Source organism: Eurosta solidaginis, chromosome 3, assembly GCF_040869045.1.
Source record: "Eurosta solidaginis isolate ZX-2024a chromosome 3, ASM4086904v1, whole genome shotgun sequence".
NCBI classification, from domain to species: Eukaryota; Metazoa; Arthropoda; class Insecta; order Diptera; family Tephritidae; genus Eurosta; species Eurosta solidaginis.
In genome coordinates this window covers 128,875,049-128,891,474 of record NC_090321.1, presented here as the reverse complement: position 1 = coordinate 128,891,474, position 16,426 = coordinate 128,875,049, and the positions used below count along the sequence as shown (strand labels likewise).

The following is a 16,426-nucleotide window of genomic DNA, read 5'->3' as shown; positions in this document are numbered from 1 at the left end:
TGCAGGATAAGACAATGTAGGAATTTCTAAACAATCTTGTTCGAAAAACTGGCAAAGAAACAAGTGTGCTATGGTTACTACGCAGGCTGTACATACCTCGTGTTGGATTTTGCAAATAGCCACCTCTCATGTAAAAAATTTTTAAAACTTTGTAATAGAACAAATGCCGAACTGGCAATATATTTGATCTTCTAAATAAGTCAAACGAGTGAGTGCGACGTGGACAATTAAAAATTTTTCTTACCGCACATTTTTGCAGTACAGTTAATTGATTGATTTATTGGAGTCAGCACCACCCCAGCAACTTATTCCATATTCTAATTTTGAATGAAATACACCATAATAAACTATTTCCAGTGTATGGTTTGGAACGTATTTTCTGAGACGGTAAAGTATACGATTGGGTATTTTCTTAGAGTTGCGATTTGCTCATTCCAGTTTAGATTACAGTCAATTGTGGCTCCTAGGTATTTAAAACTATTCACTTTTTCAATTTCAAAGCAGTTAGAGTCACATGCTGTATTATTACGAAAAGAACACTCATAATGGTGGTTGGAGCACTTATTACTATATAGGATATTACGTTTGCATATTGCACTGTGAAAAGTTACATTAAGATCTTGTGCTTCTTGAAGTTTTGGACTAAAGCACATTAATTTGGTTTTATTGCTGACAACCAGTTTATGTTCCGCAAACCATGACCAAAGTATGTGTATATCGTGGTTAAGATCCGCTATCAAATTTAAAGGATCCGTTGAGTTATATGCAATTCCTAGGTCATCCGGAAATGCTTCGACTATGCCCTTAAAAGGTTGAATAAATAGTGAGTTCACATAATATGGGACAAAGAAACGATCCTTGTGGTACAACAGAGTTTATGACTTTGGTCTCACTAAGAGTATTGCCTATTTTCACTCTTTGGGTTCTATTTCCTAAGTAAGAAACAAACCAATTGTATAACAATCCACGAAATCCCAAATTATAAAGCTTATTTAAAAGACGACCATGATCAACCATATCGAATGCTTTTGTAATGTCCACAAAAAGCCCAGCACAATCTTTTTTTGAATCTATACCCTTGTATATAGTTGAGCAGAATTTCCATTTCTTTTGGTCTGCGACCACATTTATTTTTTTAATTGCCACTAATAATCTACTAAACTAGTCATATTTTTTTTTGAAAATTAAATTTTATTAAAATTTTAAAAATATCAAAATAAATGTAACATACAAAACTAGTAGTACCAGTGTAATGACATGACCATTTGATGAGCTGTATTGTTCAAAGGTTTGAATTTTTTTTCTAATACTTATATCTTATTTTAAAAAGTTTGTTTCTTCATTCTTTTTTTACATTATGAAATGAACATTTAATCTAAACAAAATTATTCCATTTAGAATACTAATGTTACATTACTTAAAAATTTATATTAATTGATTTTAAACCATAGTCAATTTATTATTTATATTGATTATGTACACCCTTTCTCCAGTTTATAAGCAAAAGTATATATCATTCACACATATAAGTAAATTTACAACAATAGACATACAAACTCCATAATACAAATAAATTTGAAAATGGCAAAAATACACTACAAAAAAAAAAAAAAATTATGAAATAAAGCTAATCACTACAGTCAATTTTAAAAAATATCAAAAGACTTCTTGAAATAATTTTTATTGATATATATCAATTATTTCATATTGAAATTAAAAACTCAATATTGTACTCACAGCTATTAACCTGCCAACCATGACTACCCACTTTTAACCACTTTCCCCTGAAATTCCAACACCTTCAAAAATTTTGGTGTCAAAAAATTCAAGTTTTTGGGATATATTTGAGGGTGAAAAAAATTTCCCATAAATAGAATGAGTGCGAATGAAACAACATGAGTGTCTTGCTTATGAATATCCCAAAACAAGGGAAATAAAGAAAAATTATTTGACGTGCCATTGACGTTGGAAAATTTAAAAAATTCAAGCGTGATTTTGGCAATTTCGCTAAAATTATTAATTATTTGCGGCTTAGTTGCGAAAAAATTCAAACGAAAAAGTGAAAATAGTGCTTCAAATTGGAACGAAACCTGCAGAAGACCATATCGCATAAAAACTGCGGTTTTCATCATTTTCATCGCCGCCATACGTAAGTACTCCAAAAAATGTGTATTATTATGTTAAATACATTATGGTGTCCAACATAATATAGAGATACAACTGCGGTGATGCATCTATATATTATGATGAACACCAAAACAAGTAAAGTGTTATGTCTCTGACAAGGGCAAGGAAGATTGTATGGTGTCACTATAATAAACAAATGTACATGCGCTTGTGCATTTATGTATCATGGCGTACACCAAAACAAGTGAAGTGCTAAGTCCCTGACAAATTTCAGGAAGATTTTATGGTGTCATCATAAAATATATATATACATGCGCCTGTACATATATGCATCATAGTGCATGTCAAAACGGGTTCAGTGCAAGCCCCCTGACAAAGTTCTATAAGATTTTATGGTGTTATCATAAAATATATATATGCATTCGCCTGTATATATATGCATCATAGTGCATGTCAAAACGGGTTTAGTGCAAGGCCCCTGACAAAGTTCTATAAGATTTTATGGTGTTATCATAAAATATATATATGCATGCGCTTGTACATATATGCATCATAGTGCATGTCAAAACGGGTTCAGTGGAAGGCCCCTGACAAAGTTCTATAAGATTTTATGGTGTTATCATAAAATTGGATATTTGTCCAGACGTTTGTATTTGTGATTCAATCACGCAAGAACGGCTGGACCGATTTGGATCAAATTTGGCACACATATAGCCAATAGTCTAGAAGGATCTACTAGCTATATTTTTTTGAAAAGAGGTGGTCCCCGTCCCCTAGGAACAGTTAGAATATAATTATTGTATTTTTTCGTCTTTGTGACCGAATCACGCCAGAACGGCTACACGGATTTTGATGAAATTTGGGGCACAGACAATAGTCTACTAGCGAAATTTTTTTCGAACCGTTATAACTCATTATAAATTTTGTCCTAAATCAATAGTTCTTGGTATCTGGCACATACAGATCGAAACAATTTTGGAAAAATGGTCAGTGGTCTCTCCTTCTCCTCCCGCCATTCGCCCTCCTTCAATTGTTTTTATTAGCACGCTTTTAATAGCTTTACCTGTATGTTTCTATGTAACTCTTCATTCGCTCCAGCGCGCCTGCTGCCTTGTTGACATGCTTTTATAATTAGCTTCACCTTATTTGTAATCCCGTCAGGGTCATATCGAGACCCTTCCGGGATCATTTCTGGGTGGTTTTCGGGATCCCGCCGGGGTCATTTCGGGACTTCCGGGATAATTTTGGGACTATTTCGCGATCATTTGGGGACCCTTCCGGCATCATTTCTGGATGGGTTTCGGGATCCGTCCGGCATCCCGTCGGGATATTTTCAGGATAATTTGCGTACCTGTGATAGATAAATTTTTTCGGGGTCATTTTGGGTCCCTTCCGCCATCATTTCTGGATGGTTTTCGGATCCCGTCGGGGTTATTTTGGGACTTTTCCTGGACTATGTCAGGGTCATTTCGGGACTTTTACGGAATCATTTCTGTATAGTTTTCGGGATCCGTCCGGAATAAAAATATTCATGTATGTTGATATATTAGTTTTTAACATTTTTTTTTAACTTTTTATTTCCAGTTCTTATGGGGAACACACTGCAGAACAGCACAACAAAACAGGATAACACCTACAAAAATTTTTATAATTATCATCATCATCAACACCATCATCATTAATATTATTGTTATTGTTTTTATTATTATTATTATTTATATTGTAACGATGAACAAGAGAACGTTCTCAAATTTAATGAGCAAAGAAAAGGCATATTTTGAGGCATTGAAAGAAAAATTTAGGAAATTAAATGGATCATCTGGGCAAGATACAGATAATATACCATCAACTAGCAGAGGGGGCAATTTCTTTAGATAGAGATGAAGTACCATCAACTAGTGTGGGGGTGGTTTCTTTAGATAGTGATGATGTACCATCAACAAGTACAGGGGTAGTGTTCCATATTTCATCTGCCAATGATGCACCGTACGCTGGTGGGGAACTTCCTTCCTGTTATGACAGCGATAGTGAATATGATAGCGATAGTGAATATGAGAGTTATTTATTTGAAGATAATGAACTAGATGAGAATGTAGACGAGGTAGAACCCACGGACATGACGGGAAGGGTACGTTCAGCGTTGAAAGGTTGGGCATTTAGAAATAAAACATCACAGAGTAGTCTTTCTGATCTTTTGCACTCTATGGAAGGAGCAGGACTTAAGGGATTGCCAGTGGACGCCAGGACAGTTCTGGGTACAAGCAGGGAACTAATAAGTATTAGGCCTTTTTCAGAAAGCGAGTTTTTGTATTTTGGGACTGAATATAATTTTTACTTTAAAGAATTTGATTTTCTCCACAGTTTAGAGCGAATTTCAATAGATGAGGGAATAGATGGGCTTAAAGTTTTCAAAAGTTCTAACAGAGTGTTATGGCCAATTTTGGGCCACGTTGTAGATTTCCCTAATTCGGAACCATTTATGATAGCTTATTATTCAGGGATGAGTAAGCCTCCAGATCTAAATGATTTTTTAAAAGAATTTTGGGAGGAGATAGGCACTTTAGCTCAGAATGGGGTGAAAGTGGGATCTACACAATTGTTAAAGGAATTTAGTGTTGCGCTATTTACTTGCGATTCACCAGCTCGGGCATTTATAACTGGGGTAAAGGGTCATACAGCAAAAAATAGCTGCCCGAAATGTTTGCAAATGGGACAACATTTAGATCGGGTGTGCCTATCCCAAGAAGTGGGCGAGCTAAGAACAGATGATTCATTTAAAAATAGGCTAGATTTGTCATTCCATAAGCAGAGGGAGATTTTGCTAGAATCAGTAAATATTGGCATGGTTTCTCAGTTTCCCTTAGAACCCATGCGTTTAGTGGACTTAGGAGTAACCAAAAAACAACTCCAGTTGCTTATTAAAAGAGGGAACGTAACGAGAATTAAGGAAAAATTGATATTTCTGAATAATTACGTTTCCTCTGAGTTTTCTAGACGAAGCCGTGATCTAGACGAATTAAGCAATTGGAAATCGACAGAATACCGGCAGTTTTTATTGCATTCTTCTTTTGTTGCATTGTGCTGTTCGACTTCTCTACTGTGAGAAGTCTTGTAAAGTAGAATCTAATGTTGCGAATGAAATGATAATAAAAGAGCTGATGAATAATGAGAGCTTGTTAAATTATTTAGTAATTATTTTGGCGCGAATTTAATTAGTTTCATTTAAGCGATTGCGTAAAACAATTTGGCCCGTTAGATTCTTTTTCAGCATATAAATTTGAGAATTATATGCAATACATTAAAAAACTTATTCACAATCCATCTAAGATACTGCAGCAATTGTTTTTGAGAATAGAAGAAAGAAGAAATTTTACGGATTGTAGTAAAACTTTTAAAAATGAAAATTTTATTATAAATTTTAAGAATGATAAGAACAGTTTCTTCTTAAGTAGTACATTGGGTTCTATAAAGATTGTTAACCAACAAAACGAAAATAGTTTCGTAGTTCGAGTTTTCACAAAAGTTGGAAACGTTTTTATAGAGCCCCTTGTGTCCTCATCTGGATTAGGTATTTTAGTAGCTAAACTTATAGATGAGGATATACATATTATAAACAAAGACAATTTGGTACTTAAGAATTATTCTATACCTGTAGGACCTAGATTTATTTTAATTCCGTTATTACATAATTTATTTTATAGATTTGCATAGGTTATATATAGTTAAGATTGCCGTTGTAAATAGTAGTTTGTAGATATATTTCACCATTTCCTTTTACTATTTAAGACTTTCCGTTTCCTTTTTGATTTTGTACATAATTAACCTGCATTGCTTTTATTATTTATTTCTTTGTATATAATTAGTATTAATATATTTTTAATAAAATATTATATGAATTAACAAAAAAAAATATATGTACATAATAGTTATTTAAAAAAAGTTCTAATTTGTTTGTAAAATTATGTATATTCTACTTTGGAACTAACATTTGCTAAATTAATTGTTTAATTTGTTTTTGCTTTTCAAAATGGGAAGATGAAGTCTTCTTAGAAAATTATGTTCATTTTTTTACAAACTTAGAATTATCTTTTTATTTTTTCTCAGCAATGGACTGGAAAAATTCAAAAAGCTATTGTTTAACCCGACCTCTAAAAAAAAGGGAAGATCAAGTTTTTAAAAATTTTGTTGCATCAATAATTAACTTTGGCTTTTAATTTTATTTCAGCAATGCAAATATTCAAATCAGCACTAGTGTCTTTCGTTAACTCGAACTCTAAAAAAGGGAAGATTCAGACATAGACAATTTTGTTCAATTGATTTCCAATTTTGACTTTTATTTTTCTTTTCTTCTTCTTAGAAATCAAATATTTCAACCTGCTTTATTCACAGGATGCAACCATATCTTCAGTAAGCAGAATTTTGGAAATGATAAATAAAGCCCGCCTCTGAAAGTTATGTTGAATCAATAACTAATTTTGTCTTTTATTTTTTCTATTTTTCCAGTAGCAAATATATCTTAAGGAGCATAAGGAGCAGCACGCCAACCACGCACGGTGACATGGATCTGCTGGGAACTGAGAAAAAATTTTTTTTTGCATATTAGTTAAACTTATATAGCTAGAAATAATGTTAAAAAATTTTATAAAGCTGTAACGAAAGTGAATATTTGTCATTCATTGTAAACGAGTAATAAATGATAGTATATATCAAAAGAAAGGTAATTTGATTACTTTTCTTTCGGTACTACTATCGTTAAAATTGATAAACGATTTCTGAAAATTTTTTCAAATTTAGATACACATATATGTAACTAGTAAAAATGTTGAGAAATTTTATAAAGTTGTAACGAAAGTGAATATTTTTCACTCATTATAAACGAGTAATAAATAATAGTATATCAAAAGAAAGGTAATTTGATTACTTTCCTTTCGGTACTACCATCGTTTAAATCTATATCCGATTTTAAAAATTTTTTGGAAAATAAGAGATACATGTATATAGCTAGGGAAAACTTGATAAAATTTTATAAAGTTGTAAGAAAAGTGTATGTTTTTTACTCCTTGCAAATGAGTTTGAAGTTTAAGCATATACCAAAAGAAATATAATTAAATTATTGTACTTTTGATAGTACTGTCAATAGAATCAACAAGTTTTATCCCAAAAAACACCTCTGTAGTAAGAAATTTGTTTGCAAAGTTATACAAGTATTTTTCATTCATTTGTTAAAAATAACTGACTGGATCTCTGATAAATATCAAAGTTTATTAAATCGAGTGATCAAAAAGCTAATAGTTCCTTTATTAAATAATAGAATTAAAAAAAAATACTTATCACAATAATCCTTAGTTTTAATTGATTTGAAAAATTTATTTTATCGATTGATTGGTTTTTAATGGAATTGCCCTTTTGAAAGCTCGACCTAATCAGCTTTGATACTTTATCAATTATCGAATTAATTACTTTGATAAATAAACAAATGCCATTTTAATATCCGAATATTAGGCTGTTATTCAAAATTACTTTATTTGAATGTTATTTGTATTTATTTTTAAATTTATATAAAAAATATTATAGTTTGGTAAATACTTAAAAAAGGTTGTGATTATAAATAATTTATATTTATGTTATTTACTAAGTTTAAGACCGTTTTATCTTAAAATTTATGTGCGATGAAAATAAATTTAATGTAAAAAGTCCTTTTAACAGATGTATTCTTAACATTTTATGATAAAACGGCCTTTAGAATAATTATAAATGAATTTTTATATTATTAAATAAACGTTTTCATTAAAAATTAAAAAAAGTTTGGAGATTTTTTGGGTATTTTGGAGTTTTTTTAGGTATTTTGAAGTTTTTTAGGAATTTTTTGGGTATTTTGGTAAACATTTTGGGCATTTTTTAGACATACATTTTTTCCGATATGGCATCCCTACGAAAATACAACCCTGTGTTATGGGAAATTTTCAGTTAGAGAGGAGCAACTATGCATTTTTCCTTATGACACTTTGGTATAAGTGCGAGAAGGGTGCGCGATGAGGGGAAAATGGATAAAATCGGCACACTGCCCATACAAAATTTCATTTTTTTATCCACTTTTTTCTCAGTCATTATCCAGTTTTTGACGCAGCTTTGGTTGGCAGGGTAATATATTTTAAGCCGCAACAACATAACATTAACACAACCAAATATCAGTATACATAAAATATTAATAAACTAAATAAATAATAACAACATCTACTAAAAACTAAAAAAATAAAAATAAACTATTAAGTACATCGAATCATAAAAAGATTGAGTACTTACATCAATACTAACATAAACTTTTAACGCAAATAACACAAAAATACATTTTTCCAAATTCTGACAGTTAAAAAACACAAAAAAAAAAAAAAAATAAAATACATCTACAACACAAAATTCAAATATTTTTCAAACATCAACATACAATTTTTACAGTAATCAATATGCACTGTAAGTTAACATTTAAAAAATAAATTTTTCGTTTCACTGGAAGGGGAGTATATGTAAGGTTGTCTATATATAATTTAAATTATTTTTATGTTATATTACTTTTAATGCTATTTCAAAATGAAAATTTTCTAGTTAGTTACTTTAAAATTTTTTAAAAGTGAATATGTTAATTTAAATATAAAATAAAATTTATTAAAATATAGTGTTAACACAATACTGTCAACAAAACAAACTTGGAATTAAGTTGAACTGTATCGCAAAATTCAGCGATCTGTGCGAACAACGGGGTAACTGTAGAAGAAATTTTGCTGATTTATTTTGTTTTGTTGATTTTCAGACAGGGTGGATAAATGATTTATATTGGAACGATTTTCCGTCATCCCTTGTCAAATTTGGTTTCGAGACAAACCGGTTTCGGCATTGTGCTATCATCAATTTCGATTTTTGTTCTGATATGTTGTTTTCGTTTGTCCTGTATTTATAGTTCGTAGGTATATGAGCAGATATTGTCAAATTTGATGTTTGTATATATTTATTTATGGCTATGTGCTGTGTGCTCATTCAGAACCGGGGTGGTTTTTACTGATCGATTTGTATGGCTGACTGAGGCAGGTAAAAGTCCGTAATTTTAGTAGCTTGACCTTCTTTGTGGGTTTGTTGGTTTGGTGTGTTAATTATTTTGTGTTTGTTTGTTGGTTTGGTGTGTTAATCATTTTGCGTTTGTTTGTTGTTGTGTGTTTGTCTGTTGTACCTGTGTGATTACTTTGTTTCTTGTAAACAAGTTTTAAAGGCTCGAATATTGTGTCAGAAATTGTGGTTATCTGTTCGTTTATTATTATACCGGCGAATATTTTCTGTTTGTAGATTTCCATGTTTTCGAGTACGTTGAGACGTCGGCCTTTTGCTTGTATGTGAAGAACAATAACGGTTTTATTGATGTTTGCTGGGGATTATTCATTTTCGACCATGTGATTAGCGAAGTTAGACTCTGGTATAATGTAAAGATTCCGTGTTTTTTGTTGTACTCTCTAATGTGCTCTCTGAACCTCGTCCTTATTTGCCGTCCTGTTTGTCCTATGCAACTATGCTGGCATCCGCAGGTAATTTTGTATGCGCCGTGGCTGCTAAACGGATCCTCTGAGTTAGTGTTAATTCTTAGTTTTCCCCTAGATTGTTCAATGTTTTGAACCCTGTGTGTTAATGTTTTATTTTTTAAAGAAGTTTGCCAATTTATATGTTGCTTTTCCAGTATATGTCATAGTCGTCCAGGTGTTATTTTCCTTTTCATTATTTATTTTTGGTTCTCCATGCATTCTTCTGAGCTTATCTACTAGTGCTTTTTTATATCCGTTGTTTGCAGCAATGTATATATGACTCCAAGCTCTCTCTTATATGCCTCTTGTGTAATAGGTGTATTTTCAAGTCTATGTACCAAATGCCTTAATGCTGCATTTTTATGCTATTGGGGGTGATTTGAGGTATTATGTATTATTGTGTCGGTGGCCATTGGCTTTCTATATATGTCATAGTTAAATCTTTTGGCACCTTTATCAATATTTATCGTGAGGTCTAGATAATTGATTCCTCCGTTTTTTCGGTTTCCATAGTAAATTTTATATCTCCGTGCTGCTTGTTGAGGTACTCCAGTACAAGCTCTTCGTTATTAGTAGTTAAAACGTATATTATTATCATATCATATTATGTCATCCTGTATGTAAATTAAATATTTTCACACTTGTTGATTAAATATATTCACAACTTATTTATTTAACATATGTATTTTACAACTTCACTTGTTATAGGACGATACGACTCGCCATTGTGATATCCACTTTTTAATTGATTGCTAATGTCCAGTCGACCTCTATTTATATGCCCGCTTTGGCCCGCATAACTAAACTGTTGTTGCTGCTTATCCCTTTGAAAGCGTCGTTGGCATTGATCATGACCTAGCAACTCAATTTGTTGACATCTCTGTTAAGTATTTTGGTACATACATATATTGAGTCGGACACCCACAACTGTTTCAGCGTCGGCATCGAAACAATTTATTGTTGAGAACGTATTGTTACTAAGTCATCCATTGATCGACTTGATCACTACGCTTTCACGTGTGCTGTTGTTTTGCCAAGCCATGCTAATAGTTGCTGCAGCAGGTATTAGTGCAATTGCTTAATGCTGTGATAAGGTATATTACAACTGCTGTTGCTGGGGCGCCGTTGATGTTTAGGAGTATAACCCAGCATGTAAATATTTTGGGTCATCAAGTTGCAATGTAACCCAGCTGACAAAGCATGATCACCTATGGTACCTTAACTATCCCCTTCGAAAGTTCGAGACGTCCTCGGATCGCTGTATGAAAATTGTCTTTGTACCTTTCTATTGTGGATATGCGAAATGTTTTTGTTGGTTCCAGCACGAGTTTTGGCGTAGTCGTATAGAAACTTAAATTCTATTTTAATTCCATTTATATGTTACGTAATACAGATAATTAATATTAGTTAGATACTCTTAAAGGGTATATCTAAAAAAAAATGTGAAATTTCAAATTTTGCAAAAGTGGATTTTTGGTTATGACCTCTCGTATGTATAATATTTTAGATTTTTATTTCTTTTCTTTTAATTAATTAATATTTTTTAAATTTTTTTTTTTCAAGCCAAGAAATTGTTTATCGCAGATTGCTTTTGTGTATCTTCTTTCCGTCAATCAAGACTGTGGTACCCAAATCCTTCTCGATAACTTTTTCCATAAAAACCTTATCAAATTTGTTCCCAAGTCTTTTATTACGCCTTAGAAAATCCTTTTCGCCCGGATAATACGTTTTTAGGGATTTCTTCAAATTATTTCTGTGTAGAGTTTTGTTTTGGGCTTCAGTTAACAATTTCTTTGCCATTTCCAACCTTTCCCCCGAGGAATTATGAAAAAGATCAATTGGCCTACAATTTGTCACTGAATGAACACTGCAATTATACTTGTGGGTTGCCAATAATACCAGGTCAATAGTTTCATCAATTTTTTGTTGGTTTTTGGTGCATCGAATTATTTCAAGCAATGTGGAATGAAATCGTTCAACCTGTCCATTACTTTCACTGTGGAGAGTCGGTATGAAATATTGTGTTATTGAAAAATTATCTCTTAACAAGTTCGCGATGGTATTTGACTTAAAAGCTTTTTCGTTATCCGAGACGATAGTTTTAGTATTTTTAAATACTAGCAAAATTTCCAGCATCGCATATTTTATATCGATCATGGATCTAGATGCAATCGGTTTAACGATAGCGAATTTCGTTAACTTGTCTATGCATGTTAGAAAAGATTGTTTAGACGTAATAAAAATGTCCACATGCAGAATTTCTCCAGGTTTGCTTGGAATGGGGGTTTGACCTATAACAGGGTTAGGGGGTTTCCGTTGATATTTATTTTCCAAACATATCTTACAGTTTGCAATAACAGTTTTCAGTAACTTTTTTATGTTTGGAAAAAAGTATTCGCGAGAAATCTGTTGGTAGTTTTCCTGCAAACCCCTATGAGCTCGGTTATGTTCTGTTACTATTGTCTCTAGCTGGTCGTCCCTATTAGTTAAATCTATAACGAGATTTTCAGTATGAACAAATTTGATACCAGGGAAGGCTAACAATATTGTACTTTGAATTTCTCCTAAGGTATGAGGGTCGCATCGAATTCCATTAGTAACGTTGGGGTTGATAATGCATTTCAAACACTGAATGAGATCTTCCATAGAATTATACTTAATAGTGTGTCGGATCAGTTGTTGAAAAAAAATTTTAGTATTCTTACTAAATGAATTTGACTTGGATATTATTAATTGATTTTTGAACTGATTGACAGGGCAGCTTACTGTCTTAATAGTATTAGTGGAAGATTCTTCGCTGTGAACAGTTTCAATTGATTCAACTCCGGTTAGACTATAAGAAAATTGTCTCGAAAGCGCGTCCGCTACTTTATTTTCATTTCCGGGCTTATAATGGGATTTGGGGGAAAACTCCTCGATAAATGCTCGCCATCTTTTCATCTTGGCATTCAGATTTTTTTCTGACATCGCAAATATTAAGGGTTGATGATCAGTATAAATATTTATATTCTGGATTCCGTATAGGTAGGCCCTGAGTTTTTTCAATGCCCAAACAATCGCAAGTAACTCGCGCTCATTGGTTGCATAATTTTCCTCACTTGCCGAAAGTGTTCGTGAAATCATGGTTATTGGGCGGCCTCTTTGAGACAAGACCGCACCTAACGCTTTGGAAGAGGCATCTGTCGTAAGTTCAAGGGTTGATTGTAGTCTGGGTATTGGAGCAACACGTCATCTGATGCTAATATCCGCTTAATTTTTTCGAAAGCGTTTAGAGCATCGGCGTCAAGACAAATGCTTACACTTTTTGAAGTTCGCGTTCCAACATGTCCGTTTTCGCCGCGAAGGTAAGTGGTTAGAGGTTTAACAATAGAGGCATAATCTTTAACGAACCTTCGGTAATAGCCAGATAGGCCAAGAAATGAGCGGAGCGCGCGCAGGTTCTTTGGAGGCTCATAATTAATGATATCCTTAACCTTATCGGGACAAGTTTTAATGCCTTTCGCTGATACCGGAAATCCTAAAAACTCTACCTGAGTTTTGAAAAACTTTGACTTTTCAGGGGAGGCTCTCATTCCAGCTTTTTCGAGTTTTTGCAAAACATAGTCAATATGTTCCAAATGAGATTTCTCAGAATGTGAGTATATAATTATGTCGTCAACATAAACATGGCAGAACTTCCCAATAACCTCGCGTAACACGTCGTCGATGGTTCTTTGGAATATACTGGGTGCATTCCTTAGACCAAAAGGTAATCGACAGAATTCGTATTTACCATTATTGATGCTAAAGGCAGTTTTTTGTCTGTCTTGTTCGCACATAATTATCTGATGGAATCCCGATTTTAAGTCCAAAGTTGTGAAGAACTTTGAGCTCCCTAAATTGGCTAAAATTACCGACGTATCTGGTATTGGATAACGGTCAGGGATCGTTTTTTCGTTAATTTTTCTAAAGTCGATAACCTTGGGTTTTCCGCTTTCATCGATACCTTTTTTCGATACAACATGGACTGGTGAGTTGTATGGTGAACAGGATTCCCTAATAATACCATCCTTAAGAAGGGATTTTATTTCGCCATTAATAAAGGGGGTTACTGAAATTGGGTAAGGGTAGCTTTTAGTGTAGGTTGGTTCATTGGTAGTTGTGCGGATACGAGCTTCCATCTTTGTGTTATATGGCAATGCACGGTTTGGATCCGCAAACGCATTCTTATTCTTTTCAATAACCTGACGAAGCTGAGATTGAAAGTTATAAGGAACTGAGTTCTCATCTATTTTAATTAAATTAACCTGATCACATGAAAGATATTGCAGTTTAACTTTACCGTTACGGTAAAGTAAATATCCTTTGACGGTGTCAATATTTGCATCGATCTGCTTTAAAAAATCGTAGCCGATTATACCATCGAACGTACTTAGATTTTTAAGTAAATAAAACGTTGAGGTATTTTCTAGGATGTTAACCAAGCACTCCTTATCAATAATGTTTACTCCATTTATCGATTTTAAACTGAAAGACTTTTGTAAAGGCTTAATACCTTGGAGAAATTCTAGAGGTTTTATATAGTTTTTCGACGTTCCAGTGTCAATCAGAAAACGAAGCTCCTGACCGTTTTTGCCTTTCTTGGTAATAAACGGCAGGAGCGATTTTAGTTTAAATAATTTACTTCATCGCCATACTCGGTGCAGACGTCAAAATTGTCACAATTATAGTCCCCTTCATTATGTTGCTCATAATCCCCATTGTGGCTTTGATATTCGTTATCGCTTCCAACAGTTTCTATTTGCGGCATAAAATTTACTTTCTGTGCCTTGAGAATAAGTGAGCGATCGGAATATATTGGATCATGACTACGCTTAAACGCCACCGGCATGGGAGGCTTTCGAAGATTCGCAGGAAATTTGTAGGGTTGTGACGGATTTCTACTAGGCTGTTGTGGAAATGACGAGTTTTGGACTATTTATATTATGGGTTTTGGGTTCTTCTGATTGAGGAAATGTAGGTTTAAAACTGTTGGGTTTCATTGCATAGCCCATTGCATATGCCTCTGCGAACTCATAGCGCCTTTGACTCGTTTGAAGCTCTTGTGTAATCGCCAGCGCAGTTGGCAGATCTTTGGGCCTAGCAGAAAATAATATGTCACACATAGGTTTCTTTAGACCAGATATAAAAACACGTAATGCGTTTTCCCTAGCGCGTTCATTCAAAGCTCCTATAATTTCATTGTTTCCACTATGGGTAATAACTTGCTTATTTATTATCAAGGATAGCTTTTCATCCACCTTATAAAAATAATCCGTAATAGATAGCCTGCCCTGCCTTAAGATACTTAGCTCATTCTCCAATACATAGAGTGGCCTTTTGTCGGAGTAAGTCTGGTCAAGTCGCGCTATTATTGCCTTAAAGTTTAACACAGTATTGAAGGATGCAAGAGTGGAATTAGCGGAGTCTACAATTCTATTCCTAAATATGCCCATGGCAATGTAATACCTCTCTGATCCCTCTTTGTAAAAGTTCATGGCAAAATGGGCTGCACTTCGCCAAGCTGGGTACGAAGAAGAATCTCCTTTGAATTCCGGCAAAGACTTAATTAAGCCTAGGCTAGCATTATTATCAACAACTGAAGGATTAACAGCTACCGGTAAGTATGTTTCTATCCTGGGAGGTTGTAGCCTGTTAACAGCCAAAGAAAGTTGCTTCATCTGTTCCCCTAGTTCTAACCTTGTACGCACATTAGCCTCGCTAACAATTCGTACAACGTCTTCCCTACTTACACTCATTTTTTGATTTTTTTGATTGCTTCACAGATTGGAAGTGGGAATAAATTGCAGCCACTAATATAAAGGAATTTCTTGAGGAAAAGAATTTTTTTTTTTTTTTTTAATTTAAATGAAAACCAAAACTCACGTACACATTATACTTACACTAAAAATTTTTTAAAGAAACATAAAAGAAAATTTAGTAAGTTCAAAAGCAAAAACCAAATTCACGCTTATTAATTTTTTTGCAATGATGCTTAAATCATATAGAAATCCTCAATTTGAACTGATAAGGTAGTTATAAAGAGATGTGGATTGTTATTATTACCAATCTTTAGTAGCCACTCATACAAAACCACATTTCGAAAGAAAGTGCAAAATTCACCTTTTCGTAATTTAAAAGTTACCGTATAAAATTTAAAGAGAAATGGGGTTTTATCTCAAATTCACGAAAAGACACACTTAATTATTTAGAACACTAGAAAATTTTCTATTTTATTACTGATTAAATGATTCAACTTTTACCTTTTATAAAGGTTTTCCACTTTTAACAAATTTTGCAAAATCACTTACATGTTTTTTATATTGAATCGAATTGAATGAACAGCACGGGTTCTATGAGGATCTGCTTCCCAGGGTCCTTTGGTCCTTTCCGCTTCTAGTTGGGCGCCAATTAAATATTTTCACACTTGTTGATTAAATATATTCACAACTTATTTATTTAACATATGTATTTTACAACTTCACTTGTTATAGGACGATACGACTCGCCATTGTGATATCCACTTTTTAATTGATTGCTAATGTCCAGTCGACCTCTATTTATATGCCCGCTTTGGCCCGCATAACTAAACTGTTGTTGCTGCTTATCCCTTTGAAAGCGTCGTTGGCATTGATCATGACCTAGCAACTCAATTTGTTGACATCTCTGTTAAGTATGTTGGTACATACATATATTGGGTCGGACACCCACAACTG

The 16,426-nt window shown here is 33.3% G+C and overlaps 1 protein-coding gene across 7 annotated transcripts in view; it reads left to right on the top strand.

Annotated features, from left to right (window-relative positions):
• The window catches only part of LOC137244275 (synaptic vesicle 2-related protein), a 2,198,928-nt gene that overhangs the window by 1,800,188 nt on the left and 382,314 nt on the right, over positions 1-16,426 (top strand). The window lies entirely within an intron of this gene.